Below are 12287 nucleotides of genomic sequence, written 5' to 3'. Positions count from 1 at the left end.
GCCCACAAGTCATAAAAGGGCCAAGTTTGAAGACCCCTGCCTTACAGGAATACTAGTAGAGTCACTATAAACACTAATATTGCTCATGTTTGGGCCCCTTGATGTCTGAGTTTTTCTCCCCTTTCCCTTTATTTTTATATTTATTTTTAAATTACATTGCCTAGATTTTGATGGCATTTGACCCCATCAGTAAGTCTTCAATACAAACTCAGCTAATGATGATTTCATGAACATGGCTGTATAGATTTTCTTGGCAACAATACAGAAATTATTTGTGTTACTGACTTTTGAAATATTTTTCTGATTTCCAATCTATCCTTTATTCCTAGGACTTCCTAGGGTTCCTGTTCCAACTCCGAAATCCAGACTAGGGCTGACTACAAAGGAGTCAAAAAAAGTCAAGATGACATCCATGCCTGTGACATTAAATCCCTACGGCTTGATTTTTTTAAAACCATTTAACTGGGCATTTATTGAACATGTATACATATTTTATTAGTATTATTATCAGAATAGACTGGGCTGATTTTGAGCACTAATAAAAATAAACAAAAATAAAAATTTGACTTTGAAGGCAGATATCTAAGGATGCAGGGGAAAAAACTTATGAATGGGAGATAGCTGAATAATTGAATTTTGATGAACCAATATAAAAGCAAACCTTACTGTAAATGGAAAGCTTTTATAGGATAGTTCTGTCCTAGTTTGAAAGGAGATTCTGTTGATACTATTTTTTAGATTAAACTCAAGTTTTTTTATCCTGATGTATAAATTCCTAAGTAACTTGGGTCCTGCCTTGGGTCCTAAGTAACTTGGGTCCTTTCCACACAATTGTAATCGAAGACCTACAATCAGTTTCAAAAGGTTGTTAGTACGTGCAGACTTGGAGATCTGTCTAAAATTCACTCGGTCTCAATGGTACTCTGTTTTCCTCAAATTCATAATATTCCATCTTGGTTTGCTTTAGAAAGAGGTCAAAAGTTTCTGGTTAAACTCTAGCTTAGTAAGTTTTCGTACAAATGTCATGTATATGTTTCTCATAATGGAAGTTATGTAGTGTTGTACGGGAATTGTTATATTGATTTTATATTATGTTTTGTTTGTAATCATTAGTCGTGTTTTTTGTTCATATTATTAGCTTTCAGTGACTTGTTCTATTAGGAATGTGCAGATTATAATTTAACAAAGAATGTATTTTAGACATTCAATATTGCATGGTGCAGAAATAGAGCTAGTATAGCTAGTCTTATATTTAGTAATTTTGTTGATTGGCAGTATTATGTACAGCTTTGTAATAATCAATGTACGAATTTTGGAGAAGTAAATTAATTGTACATTTATTGGAACAATCACTAGATGTCACTATTGGGCAACACAAATACATCTGTTCCCTGTGTCATGCATTATTTGGGATGATTTAATTTTGCTGTGATCAGGAAAATGAAATGTGTTCCTCTGGGAACATTTATGTAGCTCAGGAATCCTTGCATTCAGCCATGAAGAATGAATAGGTTCACTCTTGTCTACTTTCTCTTACTTAGCTGCGTTAAACATAAACATATTTAGCATATTTAGACCAGCTAACAGAGAAGCAAAGTCACTCACCAAAATGGGTCTAATGTGCATTCATGTATTACTGTTATTCTAAAAAGCCACTCTGAGTCCCTTCCATGGGTCAGCTCGTAACTCCAAGTGTATAAATGATGTCTTTATAGAAAGAGGTTGCAGGCAAGACAGATTAAATCTACCAAGCCAATTATTATAACTATTATTTGGACCAATTTTTAGTTCATGTTTTGGAGCAGTCCAGACTGACTATAGAATCGAGTGCTTTACCAAAGGCCTAGGTATTGACTTAATTCACTTTGAAAAGGCAGTTTGAGGGTGGGTTTCTAAACTGATATAAGAACTCAAGAGCTAACCCTAACCCTTTCAATTTCTCTAAAGTTTATTTCTGCTAGGGGAAAAAAAGACATGCATTTTTCTATGTCACTTTTGGAATGCTTGAGATTTTCTTTCAAATTTCTCTTGCTGATATATTTACTTTATTTATTTATTGCTCGATGTGTTGAAAAGTGATTTTACTGTTGCTTGTTTTTGCATTATACATCCTTTCATTATTTTGAAGCTTTTTTATCTGCTTACACTTCCTAGTCTGAAGAAACTAATTGAAGAATAGGAAATCCAGGAGTCCTCTGGGTGACTTACTCATACAGTGATAAGACATTCACACCTATTTTTCAGCCTCCTCATCAATTAAAAGAAGAAAGGCCAGATTCCACCTATAAGAACTTTCCTATGAAAGAATGATCAAAAGCTAATGTTTTTCATCATCAAATCGAATGAGAACTATTGCAAAAATACCAGACAGTTTTCCTGCATACTACTAGAAGCTTCTCTGGTTGAGATTTCTGTTCCTACAGATACCTTTAAGAAGCCCACGAGCAAGATTATTGTGCTTATATTCTCCAGCAACTGGTATCTTCTTTGTAAGTAACTAGTAGCCACTAATATCTGTGTCAAGAAGGAGAAAGGGTGGCCCTCCAGATATTGTTGAACTGTACAACTCCCACCACTTTTCAGCATTGTTCATGCTGGGTGGGGTGGTTTGGAGTTGCAGTTCAGAATCTGGAGGATCATGTATTCCATTATGTAGCATAGACTTGTGGTGGGAACATGATAATTTATTTGCATTTTGTGCTGTCTTTTAAATATTTGTGTCCAACACTTCCTCAAGGAATTTGGCAATATATTTAATTGAAAAATATACAAAGCATATACTATCAGGGATTAATGAGGCTGATTCTTGAATTGCAGCGTATCTGCACTTAACTGTTTGCATAATTCTTGTCCAATTTGAGAATTTTGGCAATAGCTTGCAAAGGATCCAAACTGGATAGCAGACATATCATTTGACTGTGTCCTTGCTACTATGTCTTCCCATTGGTCTGTTCCAGGAAAGCAACTGACAATTGCTTTCTTTCCTATGAACAGATCTTCCTGGACATATATATATAATTATAAATTATGTATAATCATCATAACAATCGTCATCATCCCAAATCAATTCACTGGAGGATGAGAGCCTCTTTACTGAAATTTATGAACAAACAGTAATATGTCACAGTGGTTCAGTAGTGGTTAAAGCAGGGGTCCCCAACCTTGGCCACTTTATGATTTGTGGACTTCAACTCCCAGAATTCTGGGAGTTGAAGTCCACAAGTCATAAAATGGCCAACTTTGGGAACCCCTGGGTTAAAGGACAGATGTTCTACTTCCCAGTCCCAAAGTCACTGAACCAGTTTCTGGGGCTAAGAATCCTGACCCCAAGTTGAGCACCTTAACCACAATACCACACTGGCTCTCACAGCTATACAATGTGTGTGTGTGTGTGTGTGTGCATGCGCGTGCATGCGCATGTGGTTTCTTTTTGGAAGTTGGTGTGATACTCCTTTGCCTCTTATGATTGGAAAAACCATAAAAAGGTGAACTGCTCAACTTTTTTTTAAAAAAAAAAGCACGGAGGAAACTAGAAAAGCTCAGGAAAAGAAAAATAGTAATTAACAAAAGATATTTTTGGCAGATTTTGATCTTACAAACTTTTACTTACAAGGTGAGTAGTAAAATCTTTGTACTATTATAGAATTCAGGATAAAAAGCAGCTCTCGCGCTCTCTCTCCTGTTCCTGTGAAGGAGTAAATTTCAGATTAGCTTGCAACTAGCAATAGCTCATTTTCCAAAGTGGACAGGAGCTAAAAAACAACATGGAAATTGTGTGTATTTTAGAACTGGAGGAAAACATGGGCCCTAATTGGCAGCAATTTGCAGCTGGCAGAAAAATAGGCTGCCATGAAAGGGTAACAATTGTTAAACATTTAATTGGTTATGGCAGTGTTTCTCAGCCTTGAAGATGAGTGGACTAACTTCCAGAATTGCCCAGCCCAGTATAGCTGGCTGGGGAATTTTGGGAGTTGAAGTCCACCCATCTTTAAACTGCCAAGTTTGAGAAACACTGGGTTGTGGTGTGTTTATTGTCCAAAGTGGGAAGATACGTTTGGAGTGTTTTCTTCTTCATGTGTCAAAATAAAAACTTGCTTTGCATTTGGTGGACTTTGAATGGAGGAGGATATCACCTATGATTCTCCGTATAAAGATACAGATGATTTAAAATAGCACAATACTTTAAAATACATGGCAATAAAACCTTCAGGATATAAATGGCTAACAACGCAGTGTTGACAGAAGGCTCCCTAGAAGGGAATATATGGTAAGGAATCCATTTTGCATTTGACATTGGGAAAACTGTTGATATGGATGGAAGGGAATGCGAAGTTATCATATTGCTTTTTTAAAAAGAAAAAAGAAGAATACCAAAGCCCCTCATTGGGTACAGGTTTTCATCTGGAAATAGTACTTAACATTTGTGTGCCAGGTTTCAACTTAAATCATTTGGCTTTCACTATACCTTACCCATCCTATAAAACCCTGATTATATTCAACTGTCTGCTAGTTTGATTGTTAAACCCTAAATGATATGATTTCTAAAACTGATTATTATTTATAATTAAATAGAGGAATGTGATTTAGAAGATGCTTCCAAACCTCTTCACTGTTTCTTTTTCATGCTCTGTAGATTCCCAACTACTGAAATTAAATGCACCCTACTACAAGGGAGATTTCCAAAATCCATTTGGACAATATACATTTTAGGCCATACTCAGAAACATTAAAAAGGCAAGCTTGGAGTTTTATAACATTCTCATCCTTCAAGATGGTGAGCAAAAGTTGAGGCAGTAATTAAACTTCATGCCATAAATCTGTATTGAATGTACAATTTATAAACCTCTAGATGTTATAGTATTGAGTTTAAACTCCCTCAGCCTTGCCCAACTAAAATGACATTTAGGTATAGTCTTGACTGCAACAAAATGAAATAAACACATTATTATTCATTTGTATGTATATAAGGCTTCCTTGCACTGGTTTACCATCTATCAATGAATAGAATTCTTGCTTCTCCCCCCCCCCAATAGCACACTATGAATATGAAAAGCAGGGGAAACCTATACTGTACGAGATCCAATTTGGTCTAGTGGTTAAGGCACCAGGCTAAAAAGTGGAAGATCTTGAGTTCGAGTTCTACCTTAGCCATGAAAGCCAGTTGCGTGACTTTGGGTCAGTCGCTCTCCCTCAGTTCAACCCACCGCACAGGTTTGTTGTTGTGGTGAAAATAGGAGGAGAAATGTGTGTTAATATGTTCACTGCCTTGAGTTATTTGTAAAAATAATAAAGGTGGGATAAAACAAACAAACAAACAAACAAATAAAGGTACCTTCTAGACATCACCATTCAACTACCCAATATATTTGCAAATCTCAGTTGCTTGGTCAATAGCATAAATCCTGGTAACTTGCTTTTCCTGGCCAAAGAGAGACTTGGTAGAATATCATTACCTAAAATTGCTCTTGCCTGAGTTTGCCCATACATACCCATATACATACGTCACCATCACCATGTACACCATTGCCATCCATGTACAGGTATATAGAAATACGGCTCTGGAGATCCTCCTGTCTGCAGGTGCTGTGTTTGCCTGAGGAAAGATGATCTTTTCACTGTGTTTGTCTTTGTTTGCTCTTCAGAGAAATCTCTCCAGTATAAATGAGACTTATTCTCCTACTCAAGCAAAAGCTTAAATAAACAAAGGAGCCACTGCCATAGTGAAATGATCAACAAAGGTGGATTTTGTGAGACCATCAGAGAAAATTCATGTCAGTCTTGCCAGCACTGACCATCAGGCTATGTTGTCTGAACCGAAATGCAGTGTGAAACTGAAAAAGAAATATTTTAAATACACACACACACCATATTGAGCATGCCCAAAACAAAACAAAACAAACATTCTGTTGGCAGACCAGAAAAATAAAAATGCAAATGTATTGTATGATATACACCAGAGGAAAAAAAGAGAGGAAATAAGCATTTTCTTTCCTTTTTTTTTTTTTTTAAAAGAAGCCTCTACAGCAGGGGTCTTCAAACTTGGCCCTTTTATGACTTGTGGACTTCAACTCCTAGAATTCCTCAGCCAGGCACCTGTGATCTACAGTTAAATTTGTAGATTTATCATCCGATTGTTAAATCTTGGGGTTATGTTTTTGTCAGATGATTGGCTTTGGTATGTACTATATAGTGTCTGTATGCCTTTGAATCAGGTTTTGACTCTTAGCAACTGCCTGGACTAGTTTCTGCAGTTCTTGATTTTTTCTTTGAAAACATTTTGCTTCTAATCTGAGAAACTGCTTCTTGGAGGAGAAGGAAACCTTTTAAAAGAAAAACAAACAAACAAAAAAATCCAGGTGCCTTTTGGGAAAAAGCATCTTGGGACATTTCAGATGCCTTGTTGCAGAGCTTCACATTGATTAGGGTTGAGAGGGAGTAACTGACATGTGTTCCACCAGCTGGTTTCCAAGCCTAAGGAAGGATTGCAACTTGGGTTTACCTGTTCATTGACAGCCCCTAACCCTAACCCCTCAACCGATACCCCATGTTGTTTTCCATTTTGATAAAGTGTGATACTAAAAAGAAGCAAACGGAATACTTATTGTTCAAATTTAACTAAGGTTGCTTTGGCTTTCTGATTCCATTAGTTTACCATCCATATGATGCAAGACATATCCGTTTCCTGACTTACATACAGACTGAAAATCTGACTGAAGTATGGAAAGGAAGCAACTGAGAAGTCTAATTAGAGAATACAAAATAAAGGAGTTGGATGGGACCTTAGAGGTCTTCTAGTCTAACCCTTTGCTCATGCAGGAAACTCTATACCAGACATATCAAACACAAGGCCCGGAGTCTGAATGCGGCCCGCAAAGTGGTTTCATGTGGCCCATGAAGCCATCCTGGAAACAGTGAGGGAACGGCCCCCTGCTGCCTTGGCCTTGGCCCAGGCCAGCCGAGAGCCAAAGTACAATTTTGTGGTGGCCATTTATGCTGAAATGCATTCAGTCTTAGCTCCACAAGGCTGTCTGGAAACACCGAGGAACCAGCCCCTGCTGCGTTGGCCCTGCCCCCTGGGTACATGCTGGGGAGGTGTCACCCTTTGTGAGGAATGAAGAAATGGACCATGCCATGGTGCTTGCCCCAGTCCCACCCCGTTCTGCCAGAGACCCTGAGATCTGTCCCACTCCTGCCCAGGCTCCCACAGGCACCCTTGACATGAACAATTTAGAGCTGGCCATGTCCACCAGTAGACCACACCCATTCCATCCACGCCCACCCAGTAGGCTGTACCCACCCAGGCCACACCCACCTGGCCCCCCAAGGGCAACCGCAATGCTGATGCAGCCCTCAATGAAATTGAGTTTGACACCCCTGTTCTATACCATTCTGGAGAAATGGCTGTCCAAGCTCTTCTGAAAAACCTCCAATGTTAGAACACCCACAACTTCTGGAGGCAAGTTGTTCCACTGATTAATTGTCCTAACTGTCAGTAAATTTCTCCTTAGTTCTAGGTTGCTTCTCTCTTTGGTTAGTTCCTATCCATTGCTTCTTTTCTTGCCTTCAGGTGCTTTGGAGAATTGGTTGACTCCTTCTCTGTGAGAAGAGTACAGCTTAGGTAAGAAAATGCAGTATAACCCAGATGTGAGCATTGTTATAGCATTTCAAAGAGACTCCACCTTAATTAAGTTATTATAAGTCTGGGAATTCAGTCTCAGAGTTTTCATGATTATGTTTTTATCTGAGACTAGTATTTATAATTCTTTCTGGAACTTGTGCAATTGTTGCTCTTTGCTTTGCCAGTTTCCTAGGACTTAAAACAATATAAGATGATTTCTTGTTTCTGTCTCTGCTTTTTGACTACAAGAGGTCCTATACAATGTGAAGAGAAGCCTAAAAATAACATCAAATATGAGAAAATAGAAGGAACTTCAGGAACTGTGAAACATCATTGTACGAAGAGTTAATAAAATGTAGGAAGCTGGTTCTCAGCTCTAGTTTTATAAATATGTTCATACATAAAAGTTCAGCAAGAGTTTGCATATAATGATGTACTATTATAGAAATCTGTTGTTAGATTGTACAACCTGAAGCTCAGGTTTCCATATGGTTCAAGATTGTTAGGGGAGGCAGGCCACAAAATTCCAGCAAACTTTGCAACCAAATTATAATGTATCAAACAGAAAAATATTGAAAAGCATGAAAAGTAATCATATGAGTATTGAATTAAGTTAAACATTTGCTTCAGTTTTTATTTAAATTAAACCACTTTTATTTTGTACTCTGGCTCTCCTATAGATTGGTGTGTGCAGGCTTCCTCATTCCATTCAAAGTTCAGATGCAGCCCTCAATCTTAAAAAAAAAAAAAAAAAAATGCCCATAAGTGATTATTACTGTGCTTCTCAACCTTTTACTCTTCTGAATTTGATTATGTGAAAAAGGTCTTAGAAGTCATTGCAATTATGCTAAGAAATGCCGAGTCCTGCCAAAACAGAAACAAAAAGACCACTTTTTATTACCATTAATATTTGTGGTAAGTTTTAAGTGTATAAAAATGCTGTAATATTGTTTACCTTTGTGAATAGTTTTTTCTTAACTCTAATATAGAACAAAATATTTCATCCAAATGAGAAAGAACTATGTAAAATGCTATTTTGCTTTATTCTGATGCCTAGGTCCATATCCTTAAGAGGTTCCTCCATTAAATGCTCTGCTAAGATGCTGCATTCTTCTCTTCTCTTCTCTTCTCTTCTCTTCTCTTCTCTTCTCTTCTCTTCTCTTCTCTTCTCTTCTCTTCTCTCTGTATCTCTCTGTCTCTCTCTCCACTGATCTGGAGAAGAGAATTGGGTTCTTCCCAGATTGTGTGTACCTTTGGTTGATAAGGATTAATTTATTGAACATATGTGTCTTTGCACATGCACCCAGGCATGCACCCAAACCATAGATTTAATGGAAATCCTTGAAAATTCCTTTACTTTTGGGTGTACTGACAAGACCTGATGAGATTGTTCGAAACAGCTTGTGGACATAAGGTTGCCTACTCACATAGAAATATAAATAGTTTAACTATCCATATTCCTTTCTCTTACTGTTAATGACCCCCTCACCTCCTGCATAAGGAAAAAAGGTGGCAGGTCATCTGTTTTCCCTGCAGAGCTCATTGTGGTACTGGTTAATTGGATCCACATACCAAGGAGTTCAGTACAGTTTGATGCTCTTTAATTAATGGCCTTTTTAATAGTGGGTGACAGTAGAAGAGTGAACTTCCATAGTTCACAGCCTTTTCCAAGACCTCTTCTGGAATATTTCTTTCTACTATCATCAACCAAACTCCCCTTTTGACCCCTTTATCACTCTCTGAGTGGTACCGGAATCTTAACTGTCTCATAATCACAACAATTCACTGCAACCCCTTCTAAGGGTTCACCATTATAAAGGGGAAAAAGATGAAATGCATGTTGTGAAAGATCAGCTTGACTTTCTCCAAAGTTGTCTGAGCCTCTCTCATTCCATATTCTGTAGGAATTTCATTAGCAGGTTGTAGAATGAAATTGAGAACCTATTTAATCGAAAACAGCTTTCCTGAGTTGAAAAATAATAATATTTCTACATCTCAATCTTGACACTTTGAAGATATTCCCTGAAACAACAGCGCAGATTTAAAGTTTCAGTGGTACCACCATCCTGTTCTCCAGTCCAAACTGGAGGTGGTTTTGGAAGTGGCTGTTCTTTCATTTATTGCTGCTGCATTGTTACTTCAGGGAGGTGGAATTTGAGGAATTTTCTGTTTTAGTCTTGACTAGTCTTGGGCATTAAGCACTTTGAATATGGGGAACATCCACATATTTCATCCAAAGCTGGGAATGAGACAGATGGGATGGTATAGACTACATTAGAGTGGGAAAGCTATATTCGCATAAACAGCAATCAACAGACATATGAGTACAGGACTAGCTTCATGAATGTTTTCTTTTCCAAACTTTAATTATTCATTAAATATTTCAAAGGAGATTTCAACAGCAGCTAGAATTATGTCTTCCTCCAAAGAATGCCAGCTTCCTTTACCACTAACATTATAATATTCAATTTGGCATTTCTTGCATCATGGCTTCAGTTATGTCTACATTGGATTTTTATAGTTTTCAAACTATTGATATGCATATTTTTAGTCATGATGATTATACCCTGTTGGCTTTTCAGGAATTTTAACTCACTCAACATTTTCTCAGAAAGATACACCTCCAGCCCATTATGGATTTTAGCAGAATGCCTGTATTTTTATGGTGGATGATAGATGGTGAGAAATTTTTTTTTTATCTGTTCATACAAATCCTGACTTCAGTAAAAATTAAATTGAAATTTTAACTAAAGATGGCATAAAACTATATTTTATATGGTTAAGGAAATATAATATATCTATAGATTACTGTTTTCTTAGTCTTGTCTGATAAGTAACTACATTTTTTCTTGAACTAACCAGAAAATGAACGTGTGCCATCTAGCCTAGATTATTATTAATCATTTATGAGATATTAAAATTGATCATATTGACTACAGTAGTACAAACATTAAAAATGAAAAAAAAATCTCTTCTGATGGCTTCCTTTGTAATTTTTCCACGTAGCATTGGAACTATAATTAAATATGGTAACATTGCTTATTAACACATCAGATGGTTTTGAAAGAAAAAGTGAATATAACCCTGATCCTTGAATTTGTGTTTTTCCCAATATTCTTGAATTGCATCTGTTTAAATATAAAAAGGGACATTACATTAAAACAATATGGTAAAATAATCTGATATACTATTCACAGTATATATTTATGTGTTAGATTTATATACTTGGTTTATTTCACATTTGTTCTCAAAAACCCTGAGAAAATAATTTAAGAGATAGTAATTGGCCCATGGTCACCCAGTGAATTCCACGGGCAAGTTCAGATTTAAGCACTTTTCAGTGATGGTTCATACTTCTGGTTTTTAGGAGAATAACTTAAAGGCAGCAATTGGTGGTTCTGTTTCCCCTCTTCTCAGAAATCCCTCCCATTTGTCAGATGGAAAAAAAATAATCACCAATCACTCTTCTTAACATTGGCGTGGTGCAGAGTGGGTGATGAAAGCTTGCAAATCAGAGATCTGCTACTTGTATTCCACCAAGAGCTATTATAGCCATGCTGACATTTTAAAAATCATATTGAAAACTAAATGCTTTGTGGTACTTTGCAACTCACCCTGCTGGGTGATCTCCACAGCAATTGACCTGTTGCTCCTTCTCTATTCTTGTTTTTTTTTAAAGAAGTCTTTAAATAGATCTCTTTAAAAAAAAGAATTCTATCTAGTAATCTTGTTGCTATCGTGCCTTACCCATCTTTTGTAATATTTATTTTTTTAAAGAGAGAAAGAGATATATAGTGCTCTTTGATTACTGCAAATAAGGAGACTACATTAGACTTGACTTGCTTTGGAAATCTTGAGCAAGGCATTGTGCATTGTGGAAACCAGATGTCATATCCATCCAGTAGTGCAAAGCACAATGAACCTGGAGGGGAGGATTATATGTATGTGTGCCCTGCAATCAAAAGTAGACAATGGAAATTGAACAGATCCCAGATCCTGACCACGACATCACTACATCACCACATGTTACTCTAAGTCAGGCATGTCAAACTCACGACATCACGTGACATCGCGCAATGTATCGGGCCAGTTTTGCCATTGCCAGCAATGGGCTGAGCACGGCTTCCACATGACGCATCTGGCCCGTGGGCCGGCAGTTTGATACCCCTGCTCTAAGTCATTACTACATTATACCAAAGTGCCAGAAATCCTGCATATAGCAAATCTTGTATTGACAAAAGATGAAAAACATGATTTTTTTTTAAAAAAAACATGGTATTCGCTCAAAATAAATGCAGGTGGCCTCAATGGGGCAGGGGAAGGGGGATCACAATAACCTTAACAAAGTAATTTATATTTGGAGGATATATGGATGAATACTGAATCTGGTATATGAGGACGACCATAGGAAAAGGGAAAAATTAATCTATCCCTCAATATTCATTATTCTGATGTTTTTTCTACTTTAGCAACATTTATTTTTGTATCGGTAATAGTTATGCATTATGGTTTTAGACTGCAGTGCTAAATAATGTTGGGAAAGTTGCATTTATCTGCCTCAGTTGAAAACTTACCCAATAGATTAATGTCAGAGGTCCATTAAAAACTAAATCACCTTTTCCTGCAGCTCAGACTGAAAGAGAGCTTTTGCCCTTCCTCTCTGACCTCT

The sequence above is a fragment of the Crotalus tigris genome, unplaced genomic scaffold, assembly GCF_016545835.1.
Source record: "Crotalus tigris isolate CLP2741 ecotype Arizona unplaced genomic scaffold, ASM1654583v1 scf7180000017567.3851432, whole genome shotgun sequence".
In the NCBI taxonomy this organism is placed as follows: domain Eukaryota; kingdom Metazoa; phylum Chordata; class Lepidosauria; order Squamata; family Viperidae; genus Crotalus; species Crotalus tigris.
This window is presented reverse-complemented; position numbering follows the sequence as displayed.